Source organism: Triplophysa rosa, linkage group LG18, assembly GCF_024868665.1.
Source record: "Triplophysa rosa linkage group LG18, Trosa_1v2, whole genome shotgun sequence".
In the NCBI taxonomy this organism is placed as follows: Eukaryota; Metazoa; Chordata; class Actinopteri; order Cypriniformes; family Nemacheilidae; genus Triplophysa; species Triplophysa rosa.
Genome location: NC_079907.1, coordinates 8208325 through 8226683, shown reverse-complemented (window position 1 = coordinate 8226683; position 18359 = coordinate 8208325). Strand labels below are relative to the sequence as shown.

Genomic DNA, 18359 nt, shown 5'->3' with positions numbered 1-18359 from the left:
TTATATACACAAACATTTATTTTGGAATTTGACAGGACTAGTTCTTTTTTTATTTATCCTTGATTTTTAACTCATTAAGTCCTTAAGTGACATCAACTAAACATCTGTAAATAAGAATATAAGATCACGCGACAATGCGTAAGTTTTGTGTTGCCAAGATAACATTTCCAAAATTGTGGTGTGCCTGGTTGGCAAATGTTGCTGTGTCAACAATTTTTAAACAGAGATGGTGATACGGGGGCAAAAGGTCCACAAATTGCTCTGGAGCTCTGGCCACCTATGTAGGCTTGTCATTATGCCAAGAAAATATGACCAAACATTTTTCTTGGTCTACGGGTCTTTTACTGTAAATACCTACAGTACCTTACAGGAAATAATTGTTTCCAAAAAAAATGTGAACCAATAATTTAGTCCCAAACTAGCCCACCCCTCATGTCTCTGTCTGGTCTCAAATTGGAGAAGATTGAGGAAACATCTGATTAGAGCATCTGGCCACTGGCAATCAGATAGTCAGGCAACTTTGCATTTCATTAAAACATAATTAAACCATCCTTTTAGTTTCTAGTGAAAGCGTTATGTTAATTTGCACTATGTCCAAAAGACAGCGCTTTTAATTCAAAGTGTGCCATTGCTCTATTAAACCAAATCGAATTCCAACCATGTATTGGGTCAGTGCTCCTTAAATGGGCTTCTCTGATGAAGCTCTCCGTTTTCTCTCTTGTTTTAACTCTGTGCAGAGCTGACAAGTGACAGTGGCTGCTACTCCGCTATTTCTAGGTCACTATTCAAATGTAAGCAATATGTCGTATTGACCATAACTGCTTTATACGAAAGGTCAACTAAGCCAAGCATTCAACATGTTTTGATAGGGGATTCCATGCTTCCCCAAATGCACACTGTCATTAATGCAAAAATGGGACGTACTAAATACTAATTCACATTTACATTTTATGCATTTATGCATTTTATGCATTGTAAACCAATTCATGTTTTTATTTCAATATTGTTGCACTTTAATTTATATTAAATGCAAAATTTGAACTATTCTCCACATGTTATGTGTCACATACATATCAAATCTCTCTTTCTCTTACCATCTTCATATTAAAGACCTTACAGGCGGGTGGCAACAGTGTTCCACCTAATATCTTTGTTTGATCCCATACAGCTCAAGTATGCATTTCCAATCAGGTCTCTCCCTTCACGGCTTGCTTATAAACCTGATAAGTGCATACGCTGGAATCTTAATCACTGACGTCCTTCTGAAAATGAGAAGCAGTCTGTGAAAATCAAATCTGATTGCACTCAGCAAACAAATGCATAGCATGAGTATGGAACATAATCAAGATTAGCCCGAATACGTGACCCGCCTCTGCAGTCATGTTCGCGCCCACCATCCCAGCATTAAACGATGGCGCCGGCGGAATATAAAGTGATAGATAGGTGACCTTCTTCTACACTAACCAATTTCCACATCAAGAGGTGAAGATAATCTGAACACAACAAGGTGTGAAGATAAAGGAAATCCCTCTTGCCTTCTTTTCATGTCAGAGGCTGGAGTTGTACAAAATCCCAACAGAACAGCTCGGTTTTGCCTTAAAAGAGCAGCAGGAAATGTCTGACATCCAAATGGCTCCCACCTGTTTCGTTTATTACCGTATGATCGTAAAACCGTATCAGAATTAGTGAAAAGAAATAGGTCTAATAGGTCATTACTGAGGAGTGAGCACAATATACTTATAGATCACATCTACAGGGTTTTCACCACAAGTACATCCTTGCCAGCTGTGTTACGTAGTCTCAAAAAAATAATAAATTTGCAAATAACTATTTACCCAGGGGGCATTTATAAATATACTGAATTCATTTATTTGATCTGTACAGTGGGGGACTGAACCAAACATCCAGCCCCTAGGGTTCGAGCAGGAGACTCGTGTTCAAACGGAGCCAATAGCGTGTGTTCCACTGAAAAAACGGCAACGGGGTGCGTAAATTATGGAAATGTTCATTTTTTAGGGTTATTCATTTCTTTAAATGCGCCAGCCTTTAATTTTTGGTACTTGCTGTATAAATATAGTTTTGACAGCTGACCCACATTTATTCGGGGCAGTGATTAAAGGAGAGGATCCTCCCTTATGTTTTGTTTTCCGGAGGGAATGGCTCTGTTTGTTTTATTTGCGATTATAAAAAAAAAGTTTTTCCATCACATTTTAGTCTTCAGTGCATGCGTTAAACATGAGCTTCATTTTTCTGTTTTGGGTTTAGTTCTCTTTCTCCATTTTAAAACCTGTTCTCACTGCGACATTCTGCGGTTTCAGAGTCTCTGACATCGTGAGGCTTTTCCCCGATGCAGATTCTTGGTAAACAGAGGTAAACAAACACAAGAATGCCATTAGTCACCGCCCACAGACTGAAGTTGGCAAAGGACTCTCTATGGAACGAGCATTGCTTTGGTTCACTTTGCTTGCATTGCTTGGCGTACACGTGCACACAAACACCGGCGAGAGTGACACAGAACCTGCTCATTAACGGTACTCTAAGGTTGCCCTTTCGTGGAACAGACGCACCCCTTACCCAATTCCTCCGATTCATTTCCAGATCGAAAAAGGCGTGCATTTAAAGCAGGGCCGAGGTCACGTTCCAACATTGCCATATACTGTAGGAACTCTAACTGATTGATTAAAAACACACTAGCACACGGCAACCGGTGGAGGAAAAGTCTCCCGTTCTCATGTTGTTGGTGTTTCTGTTGGAAATCAAGGCAAGCGGACTAAAAATTCCAGAGCGTGGAGAAAGGAATAATCAGGCGTGGCTTTCTCCGCAGATTAATTCCTCAGCGCTCAAAGTGTCGGTCTAATGAGGTGTTCTGACCCCAGTCAGGTTTAATGGAATAATAAATGTATCAATACTTTGAAACCAACAAGGTCCCTCACCGAAACAGACACACAATAGAAAAGAATCGGTTGCACGTATAAGCCTATGCGTTTCAACCGCCGTTCAGCTCCGCCGTATCATTGCCAACCCATGCATGCAACGGACGAGGATCCTTGATGGACAGCCGCAGAATACAAATTTATGCCCCGGGTCTCCGTATAGTGCATCTGTATAAACAACACATAAATCTTTGTTCCTCACAAGAAGAATACCCCATTTTTCAGGGTTGTAGGTTGCGACAGCAGTTATTTTCGTTACGTGACAAGACAAGGGGAACTTTGTAAAAATGAAAGCAAAGCATTCATGCGATTTCTCAAATTCTCTTCAAAGAACAAAGAAAATTATTTCATAGCCTACAGCAGTAGATCAATATTCATTTCAACAGGGGAGTATTGAAGATATAGGAATAGGGTTAACACAATGTGTACGTTTTAATTTGAGCAGTCAATCTTTTTTATAGCAAGAAACGAACAAATGAATGATATGTAGTCTGAAATATAAATAAACATACAGACTAAATGTAAAATGTAAATACAGTACATCTTTAAAGGGACCATGTCATCATTTTTTTCATATTTTAATTTTCTCCCTTAAGTTACCTTAAAATTTTGGTCATGGTTCTTAAGAACACATTTAAAGTGTAATTTGGTTTTACGTGACCTTTCCATCCTCTTAATGTTAAACAAACATTATTTTGCTACTTCAGGTATCTTGAAGACTTGTATAGACCCTCTTTCCATTAGAAGCTGCATAAGATGAGATGCTTACTTATTAAGTACTATTCATTAAGTCCATTAACATAATAATGTCCCACATTTTGTTGCAGCGACATAAACAAAAACCTGCTGGATTTTCACATGGGTCACACATATTAAAGTCCTTGTGTACACGCCACACTGAGTGATGTTGAGTGAAATTTCACACTTGCTGAACTTTGATGATTCAATTCTGCCAAGACTTACTATTATTAAATGTACCATCTGGGCTTGATGTATATAAATGACTTATCCATTAAGATAGACTTTTAAGCTTAGCTATGGGATTGTGATGTGTGTGTATTGAACAGAAACCTGCCCTAATGTGAAGGGATTTAAAAATCACACCGAGCAAAAAACAAAACAGCACAGTTAAACATTTCATTGTAGGGTTGTCACGGTACCATAAACATATCTTACGATACTATACCTTATGAGGTATCACGATACCAAGTAGTATTGCGATACTGTGTCATGTTCATGATTAAAATCTGCAAAATAGACCAAAATTCCTTAATACACAGATCTAAATGAAGCATTTTGTATTTAGTGAACTGTATTATACTGCACACTATATTTGTAGTATTAAATGTAGTAATTGGATAAGTTTAGCAAATACTGTAGTATACTTTAATATTTACTGTGGTAAGATTTAAAAACACTTTTGTAATTTTAGCAACGTTTACTAACTACTAAAGAACATTTTTTTAGCATTGGAACTAATTCAATCAATGTGCGACAAATTGCATTTATAGCAATGCTTATATAGGAAAATGTTATGCTTACTTTAAATGTGACTAAAACGGCCAATAGGTGGCGGCATTACAGCTGATTCATTCAAGAACAAAGCAAGTGTCTTGATGAATGACTCACTGGATCATTATCTCGTCCGAGTCATTTAAAACACGGATTCATTTAGGAGAGAAACACCGCAAATAGACAGATGAAAGTGTTCAAATGAACGTTAATGCGCATATGCAACATTAGTTACGGCACTACGATACTACCGTTTAAAAAACAGCATCGCGTGAATTTGGAAGCTTTAGCATCGCGATGCTACTAGGGTTGGGAATCGTTTCAATTTTATCGATTCCGATTCTGATTCTGCTTATCGATTTCGATTCTTATCGATTCCCAGTTTCGATTCCACAGTTGAAGTAAAACATTTAGATATCAACCTGTATGGTCATTTAGCCTGCTTATTGACTTGTTTGCAAAATATATGTATATATTTATGAGCAGCGTTTTGTGTATATTTACACATAGAAACACACCTTTTCTGATTTATTACAATTTGTATTTTCATAGTTGAACTACATCATGGTTAAACTACAGTTACTATAATGCAACTATGGTTAATTTGTGATTCCTGTGCTTTAATGCAAATGCTATAGCTAAACTATCCTCACTACAGTAAAAAATATCGATAATTTTCATAAGGGCTTTTATTGAGATATCAGCAGATCATGCAACGCATGTACTTTTCTGAAAATATGCACGCAGGAATTGATAAGAGGAATTCAAATTTTAATCTCAAGTATCCGATTCCTATTCCTTTCGATTCCGATCCGATTCCTAGCCTTTCGATTCCGATTCCAAATTGGAATTGATTTTTGATTCCCAACCCTAGATGCTACCGTAGCACCGGTACCGTGCAATCCTATTTCATTGTATACATTAACACATGCTGACAGCCCTTGTGTTAATGTATTCATCTGTCTAATGAGAAGTTCTAAATGAGAGGCTTTTGCTGTTTACTTTCAGTACAGCTCTCGTTTTGAGTTATGAAATGTATCAACTTTCTCTTACATTACATCAAAGAACATTTTATTTTTCATGATATAACCCCTTTAACATTTGAAAAACAAACTCAAGACTCGCTCCAACTTCTGTGACCTTGATTGAGGTTTGCGACCGCAATGCTCTACCATTTACACCACAGGAATACTTCTACATGTTACAGTTTCACATCAGTAGTATCAATAACACCAGTTAAGCCACGGTTGAGTCCTCAAAAGAAAATCACCATCTCAGTTCCCATGTCACGCAATTCCAGCACGTCCAGCCGCCGCTTAATACTTCCTACAGCCAGGCTTATTTTCTACAGACTGACTCGAGTCTCTTGGGTCATGATTTCGTTGCAGAATCTGCTTTGATCTTGTTAACGTCTGTCACCGTAGACGTCCTCTCAAAGCCTGCTGTACACCCAGCTACAGTGTTTATGTCGAGAGAAGCTGAGCTTTCTAACACAAGTGTAACCGGCACATTCTTCCACCTGGTTGCCCAAATGATACGCTGCGGAACTGCGATACAGGATATGAAGTATTGACAAAACGTCTACAGTTACTCCATCTCCTGGCCTTCCAGCTTCCTGTTCACCCTGAACTGTGCCTGCCTCTGCAGATACAAGCTGCCAGGCAACATGACGCTAATTACAAATGCCAAAGTAGAAGGTCGCTAGCTTGCGAGATTGAAAAGGCTACGGATGTATAAACGCAGGCTGTGTGCAATATTAAAGCTCGTACGAACCTCATGCACTCCTGTAATTACGACACTTAACAGTTGTGATTGCTGACAGCTTTATTCGGCACGTTGGAGTGGAAACAAGGACACTAAATTGAAAAGACGATAATTGATAACAACTCGTTGCGTAAGGGATGGTCAAGGCTTGGAACGACGGAAATAATCCCTCCGATTATCTGGTAGCGGCATGAGGAGCAAATACATGGTTACAGAAAATGAACCGTGTTGGCCCTGAGAGTTTGCTAATGATCGGATAAATAGCCACAAACTTTGGATTCTTATGTAGTTTCCGACCTGGACCCGTGAAAGTGTATTAAACCTTGTTTAGGCAGCAGGGCTATTATTTATGAGCTAAGTTAGAGTAATGGCAAGCGAGTGAAGCTAATGCTACGGCTAATTCCGTCAACCCAAAATATCATTCTGGCCGGAAGCATATACAGCGAGTTAGCTAAATAGGTCAACATTACCATGGATGGCCCTGAAAGAGTAAAAACAAACTAATCGTGATGAAAACAAAAGCACCAGGGTCTACTTAGAAAATTATACTAAATTATAACAACAAGCCAACGCTGGAAGACATATCTCTTCGCAAACAACAACAAGAGCCCTTCCAGTGAAGCTATTTCTCGTCAAGATCCAGTTACGTAACAAAAGAACATAATAGGTATTTCCTCTGGCCCGTGTTTGTTAATTATACCCCATCATGTAATCTTTTGCAAGACGAGGTCTTGTTTGTAATAGCTTTGTCACATTTGCTAAAAGACCAGACACCCACCAGTTCCCTCAGATGGTAATTTCCTGTTTGCACACTAACATGGCTTCTGGAGCAGCACCTATTCTGCTGGCGTTATTAATTAATGGGCATGTCGCCTCGCAGGCTCGCTCTCATTAGAAACTACTGGCTCTTAGTAATTTGGGTCTTGAGCATACAAGCAAAGAGCCCGCAAGAGTGAAGCTGAGTCAGAAATGCCAATCACCGTGTCTCTCCATCTTCGCCTCCGACCATCTGCTTCCACGCAAGATGGCTAGGCTGAATTATTTACAACTGCAGCATTTCTAGATCAGACTGAGATATTGTTGGCGAGCGCATCAATGTTTAAACACATACCACTGAACTTCCTTGTGTCTGGAGCATCACTAAGGTCTAATTTTCAGCAAGAACCGTTGTCACCACGGAGTAAAACAACAGCACAGCGAGGCATATAAATTTTGCAAGACAGAGCCCGATGCTCCAAGTCTCATCCATTGTTCCTTTTGAGAGCAGTTTAACATCCTGAACATCACTCGAGGAGAATGAGAGATGCCATCTTTTGAGAAGATGAACTGTGATTCGTTCCATTCCATCAGACGATTTTTATTTATTTTATTTGGTTTTGGTTTCTCTTGGGTCATGATTTCGTTGCAGAATCTGCTTTGATCTTGTTAACGTATTGCTTTCTTAGGCCAAGCTGTCTTCTGTAGCACGCTCTGTATGTCTACCATAACACGCATGTATGCGCAGACCGACTCGCACAGAAACAAACTGACAAAATGCTGACACTTTTCCCCAAGCCTATTATTTGTGAGCTGTAATGCTGGTGGACTGCTGGACATGCAGCAGGAGGAGGATTTGCTTAATGAGATCCCAGAATGTGCTCTGCAACAGTGAAGAGCAAGGCAATCCTAAGTACATTATTGATTTAAGGACCCATTGGAAAGTTCCGTCCATCATTTTTCAACATGCAACCTGATCCCACACAGTGAAAGCGTTCCAGCTCCAGTCTCCATTCACATCAGTGCTGCCTGATGCTGCTTTTACAGTGCAATGGACATTCATTTTCCAGTCACCATTGATGTTTACTGGAATGGTTTCCGGGCTAAAGGCATATACAGTACAACATAGATTTATTTTAAAAGTGAGACCATAAACAAGTAATCAATAACTATAGCATACATAAACCATTTGTGCATCTTTCTTACACATCTCCTCCCGTCTGTTATATCATTTTCCACATCACTATTTTGATGCATCATTTTTTATTTTTTTGCAAGATTCTAAAATAGTTTCTGTAAAGCTACTTTGCAACAATGCACATTGTGAAAGTGCTATATAAATACATTTGAATGCAATAGTCACATCGAAGTCATTAAAATGTGTTAAAGATTTTGAACATTGCTTCATTTTTACTATATCAGGTTTTTGTGTTAAAATATTTCCTGTAAAGCTGCTTTGCAACAATGCACACCGTGAAAAGCTCTAAAATTATTTTATATATTTTACAGAAAAATATTAAATATTAAGATCACTTTTTATTTTTTTTGTCCACATCAAGTTTTGGTGATAAAGGTGGTATATAAATAAAATGTACTTAAATATGTTTATTCAAACTGAATCATGCAATGCTATATGTCTAGTATCTAGTATGCAATATTAGATATTAAAATATTAAAACAATGTTGTTTCGTTTGAAGGTCCAATGTGTAATTTTTTTGATGATCTACTGACAGAAATGCAATATAATATACATAACTATGTCTTCAGAGGTGTATTAAGACCTTACATAATGAAGCGTTATGTTTTTATTACATTAAAATGAGCTATTTCTATATATACCGCGGGACCCCTTGCATGGAATTCACCATGTTGTTACTACAGTAGCCCTAAATGGACAAACTTCATAAATACGTTATCTCCTTTGGGAGAGAAGTGAAAATACGATGACATCTTTGTCACGTGAGAGCCGCCTGGTGCTTTGAGAGGGAGGGGTGGAGTGAGCCGTTGGTTGCAATTCACAACCTCACCACTAGATGCTGCTAAAAACTCCACATTGCTTCCACATTGAACTAAAGAATAATAACTTTTAGTTAAAAAATCTTTTTTGCATCCTTAATTTATTACAAAACATTGATGTCGCTCAACTGGTAGAGCATTGCATTAGCAACACCCAGGTCAAGAATTCTATTTCCAGGGAACACAAATACTGATAAAAGGAAAAGCCTGAATGCCTTATAAGTCACTTGAGATAGAAAAACATATGCAGATCATTTTCTCATACAAATGAGTATGAGGAGGCACTCCCTCCCTTGCTTTCCAGAAGCCAACGCCCCTAATTTACATCTAAAGTTCAGATAATTAACCCGGCCCATGTTTAGATCAATGACAGATGTTCTCTCAGGCCACGTCTGCTCAGTGGCAATAATAATGAAGCGTCAATCAGAAATAAGGTGCGGCGAGCCGACTGAGCGGTTTTATTTATGAACACTGCACTCCTAGTGCTACTGCGTCTTTAATTTAATAACCCCACACACCAGCTCTGACAACACTCATGCATCAGGCATTACATCATCATTCATCAAAGCCACATTACCCCCGCTGTCCAGATGCCAGACACAGGGGGAGATACACAGACGGGAAAGAGGAGCAAGTGAGTGCCAGAAACAGACACATGGAGAGGCAAAGCCATCTAAAGCACTTTATTGCGTAACCATGGGTGACAGGCAAAAATGAGACTTTATATAATCTGATGGATCCAGGATGAAGGAGGATTTACTCTTCTGCTTAAACATGAGAAACTGAGCATGTCCCACAATGGTGCCAGAGCACAGAGACAGTCTCTTCTTCCCTGTCACCCCTTCGTTGCACGTCCCCTTGTACGCCATGGGCATCATTCACAGCTGCGAAGAAACTCCCCAGAGGAGACCTGGATAGAACCGGAGATGAGACTAAAAGTTGCTTTTTGTGGGAAAGGATCTTGTTGAACGGCCTGTCTGTACCACGGTAATGCCCCTGAGAGGATTCCCCCAGTTCTCTAAAAACCTTTGGGAAGGTGGAATGTGTCATTTTTTGTGCGACCAGACAGAAAATGCAAAAATAATGGCTGTTGCAACATTTCAAACACTCCTCCCATCTGCTGTTGGTCAGACCCAAACTCGTGCCACAAAAAGTACGATTTTAGGTCTCTATAGTCATTTGAAATGTGTTAAATTAAGTTTAAAGCGATTTACAAGAGTTTCTGTTATGTGGAAGTTTTGAGTGTTATCTCTTTGTAAAAAGTGGAGCTGATTTAAACCTAATGTTAAATTAAACTGCTTTCGCAGAACACAATGCTCGAGCAGTTTAATCTAATGTTAAGAAAACCCATTCCAATATGTAGAACCACTGACCACAAACGAATTAAGTCTGGCTAAAGAATTATTATTTTTTTGAGATGGCACTTTATTGGTATTCATTTAGATAATTCCCGCTCTCACTCTCTAGATGAGCACATTTGTCTATGAGCCCTAACACTCCTTATTGAAATATTGTTCTGACGCCATTAAATTGAATTGACAATTAAGCAAGCGCCAAGCCTTTCCTGTCTCAACCCTCTTAATTTTGATAAAAATGGAACGTCGGCAGCACACTGTGAATGAACAACCCCAACACTACCGAGAGCACCAGAATTGATCATCCTTTTAAAAGACAGTTGTTACTTTCTTTAAAAAGAAAAAGACAGATTTCACCCCACAAAACAAAATCAAGCCCACAACAAACCTTCAGCTTAGATCGATAGCGTGAGCCCACACCTGCTCCTTTCGTGTTTTACAGGGTGACATTTATATGTGGGCTAGAAACTTCCAAGAATCTACTGTACCGAACAGGAAGGTGAAAATATTATCCCTGTGATTTCCAAGTAGGAACGCTTCCCTATACATGTTTACAGAGCACGAGGGCACATGCAGATTTATTGGGAGAATAATAGGTCGTTGTGTTCAAGACATACTCCCTATCCCGGATCGATCTCGTCCTTACCTCTCTTTAATGGGAGACACTGTTACTAATAGGCTGTAATAAAGTAACTAAAATCTTTGCATTTAGTCGCCATGTCGATTCAGTGTCTCAGTATAATTCTGTATTAACGGCCACTATGGATCATGACCTGTAAAAACAAAAGGCATTGACTTTAAAGCCAGCATAAATACGGGCACTTTTACAACCCGCATATTAACTGTGACAAGCCATTAAATGTGTAAAATTTCCCCAAGTGAACAAAAAGCGAGATTGGCCCCTCCCATTTCGAAACCTTCCCTTGAGCTGGGATTTTAAGGCAAGGAAAATCTACGATTTCCTCAATATTTCACATGTGAAGAAAATGTGAAGTAGTAAAGAAAAAACAGCATCTTCATTTATTTATTGCGTCCACTGGAGAATTTTTGCTAGATGGCTATGGGAAGAAATAATTCTCACTTTTTCTCATGCTATCTTTAACCTTCTCTTGTTTTAGATTAATGGAACATGTTTAATTATGGTTTCGCAGTGCCGGAGGCTGCGTTTCTCTCTGTTAAAACTGAGAACTTTTTATAACCCTCCAGCTCAAGAACAATGATGAGCTCAAGCGCACGCTTCGGCACAGTCTTCCACACATAAAGATTTTACATGCCTAATGCATTTGTCTGCCTTCAAAGCTCTGTTCTAACTGCTGTGTGAGGAATAAATAAACAAACATGCATTCAAGGATTTGGGAATAAACTCTGGTTTTTCAAAAGGCCCTCGTTTACAAATGGCAAATGATCTGCTACGGTACAGCAAACATCAAAGTAAACAGGCTCTTTATTCTCGATAAAATGCCTCTTTCCAGGTTTGGCAACGGTCGAGAATAGTTTTTTTTTGTCGCTTTGGCTATGATCACACCTCTGATGTCTCCCTCCAATCTCACTGCAAAAAACACGGAGCTGCTCAAAAATCGGAAGCTTTCTTGCTCCAAAGCAACACATTACACTGAACAGTTCATTACCAAATGGAAATTGATGCTGCCACGGCCACTTGCATCAAGGCTTTCAGGTTAACGTTTTTCCTGGTGAAAAAAAAACTGAAAAAAACCCACATGGCTTGCTGAATATGGATGAGACTCATTTGTTTCAGGAATACATCCATTTTTGTCCTCAAACTGATATTGAAAACCCGATTCGTCTCTGGCTGTCTGGAATTCAGAGAGACTGTACTTGTGCATTCTGAAAAAGCTGCGCCGATGTAACAATCACAAGTGATAATTCAGCCCAAATAAGATTGCCTCTTATCTCGTCTCCCTTCCATATTGATTTGCAGGAGGAAATGAGAAACAAGCCAAATCTGGTCTCATAGACACACCGCGAGGCTCTTATTCATGGGTGTCCTCTCTCACTTTCCTCAACAAAGGAACAAAAACACATCAGTTACAAATTACGTGACGTGAGATCATATCATAACACATGTGACATTGGTAATCTTCACCCCATGTTGGTGGCTTATCTGCGTCATGTACCGCGGCACGGAAGGCGGGCGGATGTAACAGGAAGCGCTCTTGTTTGCCCTTGTACCTAAAAATGCGGCATTTGTTCAAATAAGCTAATGTGAAATCACAACTTCCTCTTTAGTTTGATTATTTATAGCCACGCACAGCTCCTCAGACTGCAATTCTGCCTCACACATTCTGCCAGGGTTTGGGCACCAAGCAGGCTCGTTTGCATATATTTGCATGTAATTAGCACATCAAACCTTCAAACTTGAAAGGGACGCCTTGTCAAAAAGTACTTTGCATCTCCCTCTCTTCCCTACCTCTCTCTCTTTCTTTCTCTCTCTCACACACACACACACACACACACACACACACACACACACACACACACACACACACACACACACACACACACACACACAATCCCAGGCTTTATTACGAATGTGTGATTAGTACAACAATTAGATGAATTGAGGAATTATACCAGATTTTGGATATTTGTTTCTGTGACTTTGTATACAAGGGATGATTCTGGCAGCTGATTGAGTGTGTGCGTTCGTGTGAACGTCTCAAAGTTCACGTCATGTTGCTTCATTTGCGTTTCTCGCCAATTACAAAAGTCAGTGAGATGATGAGACAATACCACTGACTCCGTGAATTGCATTAATTACAGTTAACAATGATTATGTCAACACACATCAGTCAAGCTTTTGAGTCGCGAGCAAACATGCATTGAGGCATAAAACAAGTGCCCAAACAATTAATGAATTGAATTAATGAACTAGTCTTATTAAACCTCAGTGCAAACTCCTGAAATAAGAATATAATTCAGAATTAACATGTACCTTATTTCTTTCATACGGTGACAGTTTTACCATGTTGTGTAGTTTTATGCATCATTTTATGGTTTTGTTTTAGATTGAATCTCAGTTTTTTCTACTACGTTTCATGTTTCTACAGTGTTTTCTACAATTACATTATAGACCACTTCGGATGATGTAAACAACAATGGTTCAACACTGGTCCAGAAGAACTTATTGTTTTAGTTTTTTTTAAGGGATACTTTATCCAAAAATACAAATTCTGTCATGCATTACTCCCCTCCCAAGTTGTTCCAAACCTGTCAGGATTTGACAAGGGAGAGAACCCAAATGCAGGCAGGCAGAGGTGAAGGGGTTAACAGAGAATTTATTTAAACAATAAACACAAAACAAGAACCCACGAGGGGGTAAAGCAAAAACACAGGTAAACAAAAACGAAGACTGACTAAACACTAGACTAACCAAACACTAGACAAAAACTAAACTGAACACTTACTAGACAGAATGGAGGAATTCACAAAGGACACTGGCATGGGAAGCAGGAAGGCACAGAACATGGAATGCAGCAAGACACCATATACAATACACTAGCACAGGACAAAGAAACAAGGGGGCATTCAATAGGGCAAGACAAACGAGGGATAATGACACAGGGCAGGTGGGAAACATCAGACACGGCAGGGAAGCAATACATGAAATGAGAGGGGCGGGGCCAATGACAAGACACGAGAAAGCACATGAGATGTCAAAACATAAACAACTCATGGCTTTCTCACATAAAACCTAAGGGCTCTGTCCCGATCCTGCCACACGACTAGAAATTCAGAAACAAGAGGGCAGGACCGTGACACAAACCTGTATAAATTTCTTTGTTCTGTTGAACACAAAGAAAGATATTTGGAAAAATGTTAGCAACTAACATTTCTGGGACATCATTGGCTAACATATTGTAGTCAAAGGTGCTCCAGAACTGTTTGTTTTACTAAATATTTCAAAATATCTCATATTGTGTTCAACAGAACAAAACAATTATACAATAATTTTCCTACTATGGTAGTCAATGATGTCACAGAAAGGGAGGGTGAGTAATTCATTATTCAATATAATTCAATAATTCAAAATGTTAAACTAATATATTTAAGATTTTATGATATATGTTAGATTTAGAAATAAAATAAATATAAGTAAAACCGGAAGTGCCTCTGGACCAAGTTTCAAGTTTACTTTTATTTCTAAAGCACATTTAAAAACAGCAACCAGGCTGTCCAAAGTGCTGTACAGTATGAACAATAATATAAAAATAAATATATAAAACCTTAGAGCAGTGACATACAAAAGTAACACTCCTAACAATAAAACAAAACAGACAATGCATACTAGAGCAAAAGTTCATCCTTAATGGAAAGCAAAGTCAAAATAGTATGTCTTTAAAGAAGATTTAAAAGCGTGGACAGACTGAGCTGCTCTGATATACACCAGGAGGCCATTCCAGAGCCGGGGGCCAGCAATGGCAAATGCTCTATCCCCCTATGCTTAAGCCGTGCTCGCGGGGGGGGGATAGAAGACCCTGGGATCGTGTTGGAGTATAGGGATGGAGAAGCTCGGACAAATAACTCTGTGCCAGATTATGTAGTGCTTTAAAAACAAAGTCAAATTTTAAATTCAATCCTAAAATGGATAGGCAGCCAATGTAATGATTTTAAGATTGGAGTCACATGGTCTGACTTTCGTTTCCCTGTACTGAATTTTTCAGCAGCATTTTGCACTAATTGAAGGCGATGGATAGAAGATTTGGACACCCCAAAGTAAAGGGACTTACAATAATCTAATCGGGATGTAATCAGTGCATGAACGGCAGTCTCATTTAGTAGAGAGAATAGGTTTGATCTTACAAAGAAGAAGCAGTTGAAAAAAGCACGAGCTGATCACTGCGTTAATTTGCATGTCGAGGTTAAGGCTATGATCCCAAAACACACCTAAGTTCTTGATGCAGGATAGAGAAAACGGAGCTAAATAGTCCAGATCAATATAGTTGCCTCCACGATTTCCAGGCAGACCTTCTTAGATTCATTCAAAAAAAATTAAAAATTGGGAAAACCTAGATTTTACCTCCTCTAAACAGTCAAAAAGAGAGTTACGTGAAACAGGATCATTGCGTTTTATGGGTAGATAAATTTGCGTATCATCCGCATAGAAATGAAATGACATGCCATGTTTTCTGAAAATGGAACCCAGGGGAAGTAAATAGAGTGTAAAAAGAATGGGAGCAAGAATAGAACCCTGGGGCACTCCACACGAGAATTCGACAGAAGGGGAAGAAACATTTCTCAACTTTACTGAGTAACTTCTATTAGATAAATAAGATTTAAACCAACTGAGGACGTGCCATGAATGCCAACACAGTGTTCTAAACGGGCTAAAAGAATCTTATGGTCAACTGTGTCAAATGCCGATGTTAAGTCTAACAGTACTAAGATCACAGAATCACCAGAGTCAGTTGAGAGTAGTATGTCATTAAAAACTAGGGATGCACCGAAATGAAAATTCTTGGCCGAAGCCAAACATGATGTGAAACTCTTGGCCGAAGGCCGAATAATACCGAACACTGAACATGATTTTTTGCATTTCTTCTATTTATTAAGCTATTTTTTTCACTATTGCACAAACTGAATAGTCAAAATGTGCTTTTTATAATTTGTCTTGCTTTTCAATAAAATACAATACAACTTAATATAAAATTGAGCAAAACAAAGTAAATTCAAACAAAAAATTGAGCCCTCTCCCTTCATGAATAGCCTATATTAATTAGGCCTATAACTGACTGCTAAAAGAATGTAATGTAAGTTTCTCTGTACCCCTACAACAAAACACTTCATTAAAAACTGTCATTCCACATTAGGCCTATAAGCTAAAAACACGAATAAACTAAAACTGTTGGATTATTATAGGCTACATTGCAAAATGATTTGAGAAAAAAAAAACATCCAATGCAAGCAATTCTGACTGATGCTGACTGACAACCATTTCAGTTCACGTCTCTCCTCCAAACTCCGCCCACAAAAGATGACTTCTCTAAGAAGGTGCACAGAACATACTTTGACAAGTTGTTTAGTACAGGGAACTGTGAGCACACGACCACTGTATGATGTCAAAGGATGTCGCGAGCGGCGGGGCTACTGTCAGACAGCCCGCTTCCGTCTGAAGTAAAGTTACCGACCAGTAAAGACGCTTTCATTTGTAAATTTACTTCCGTGTGGCAAGTCCCGTGCTGTGTCTTTCTCTGACACTTTAAAATGCTCCACACACACACGCACGCGCACGCACACGCACACACACGCACGCGCACGCACGCACGCACACACAAGCACTGCCAAAATGTTTGCGGCAGTAATAAAGCGCACGCGTCTCTCTCTCTCTCTCTCTGCGCTGGTTGCTGCTTGATCGTATCACGAGTCATGTTCGGTAAAAATTTTTCGTCCATTTCACACATTTTCGCATGGCTGAACATTCGGTGCATCCCTATTAAAAACTCGTAGCAGAGCAGACTCAGTACTGTGCAGGGGCTTGAAACCAGACTGAAACATTTCAAAAATCTGATTTGAATTAAGAAACGACTTAAGTTGCATAAGAACAATTTTCTCTAAAACTTTAGAGATGAATGGCAGCATTGAAATAGGTCTAAAATTATTCAAATCACTGGTATCGACAGAGGGTTTTTTAAGGAGAGGTGTCACAGTAGCTTCTTTAAGAATGTCAGGGATGGTTCCCGTACTTAAACTTTTATTTACAAAGGACACCACACAAGAGCCCACTGAGTCAAAAGTTTGTTTTAAGAAATTTGGGGGGGGGGGTTGAGAACGTCAAGTGGAGAGTAACATGGTTTCATGTGTTCTATAATGTCCTTGATTGACTGAAAAGAAACTGTGTCGAAGACAGTCCAAGGTACCAAAAACAACATATTTCAGAAAGTGCATTCAAACACACTGTTTGCCCAGAGTTTACATCTTGCGAAGTGGTCTATACATTATAGTTAAATCATAAAAATATTGTACATTTTATGCACTTGGCAGACATTTTATTCAAAACAACTTGTAGTGCATTCAAGAAACAAATTTTTTTCAGTATGTGTGTTTTTCTCAACCTTTGCGCAACCTTTACACAAAACTAAGCTACAGGTACAGATGTTTTAATTCTTTAATAATTATTTAATTTAATTAAGCAAGGCAGAGCAGGAAGTTTCGTACCACCAGCATTTGTATAGCTCTAGGGGTGACATCACTATCCGACATGTCCACCACCCTCCAGACAGAAGAAGCTGTGAGAGTCTGTGTAGAAATATTAAAGATTTATGGAACAAAAAACAATGTTCAGGTAACAAAATTAATATTTTATGTAGGTTGTAAAAACAGCAGTCTTTGTACCTGACACTAATTGTTTGTTTTTGACACTATACCCTTGACAAATGGTAATGCATTTCTAAACTACTTTTATATGTAGTAGATAAATATGAGAATATATATAAAAGTTTCAGACACACATGTTGACAAAGTACTAAAACAAAATACATTTTACTACTCCCAGCCGCAAGACAAACTGACTGAAACACAGAAGTCCTTTATCCAGCATGCCATCCAGCACAACCGTCATACATCTCTCAAAAAAGTTGTACCTAATTTAATTAAAACAATAAAACACTATAATATAATAAAAATGCTATATAGCATTTGTCTACTGAGTTCTACGTGGTACATATAATATTTTGATATCCAGGGCTAAAACTCCCAGTTCAACCATTTCTGCACAGAGAATCCGACTTTACCTCACCAAACAGTGTCTGCTTTACGGTCCACCCGCGGATAAAGCACTACACTGAATTCTGCTTTATTACACACTGTAAAATACTTGTAGAGGTGATGGAAGTGTCCTTGATTGATCTTGAGAGGCTGCTGTGCAGAGATCTAAGCATAAAAGCTGACCTCCCTCACCTAGGGCTCTTAAAGGCCCGCTCGACAATGCCCATCTGATGTGATTACTGAATGTTTATTTGTCTTTACTCTCATTGTTAGTGCACTTAGTATGATTAATTACGTCAA

General features: G+C 38.9%; 1 protein-coding gene across 3 annotated transcripts in view; it reads right to left on the bottom strand.

Moving 5' to 3' along the window:
- The window catches only part of nrg3b (neuregulin 3b), a 147689-nt gene that overhangs the window by 29005 nt on the left and 100325 nt on the right, over window positions 1-18359 (bottom strand). The gene's annotated exons all lie outside the window — the stretch shown is intronic.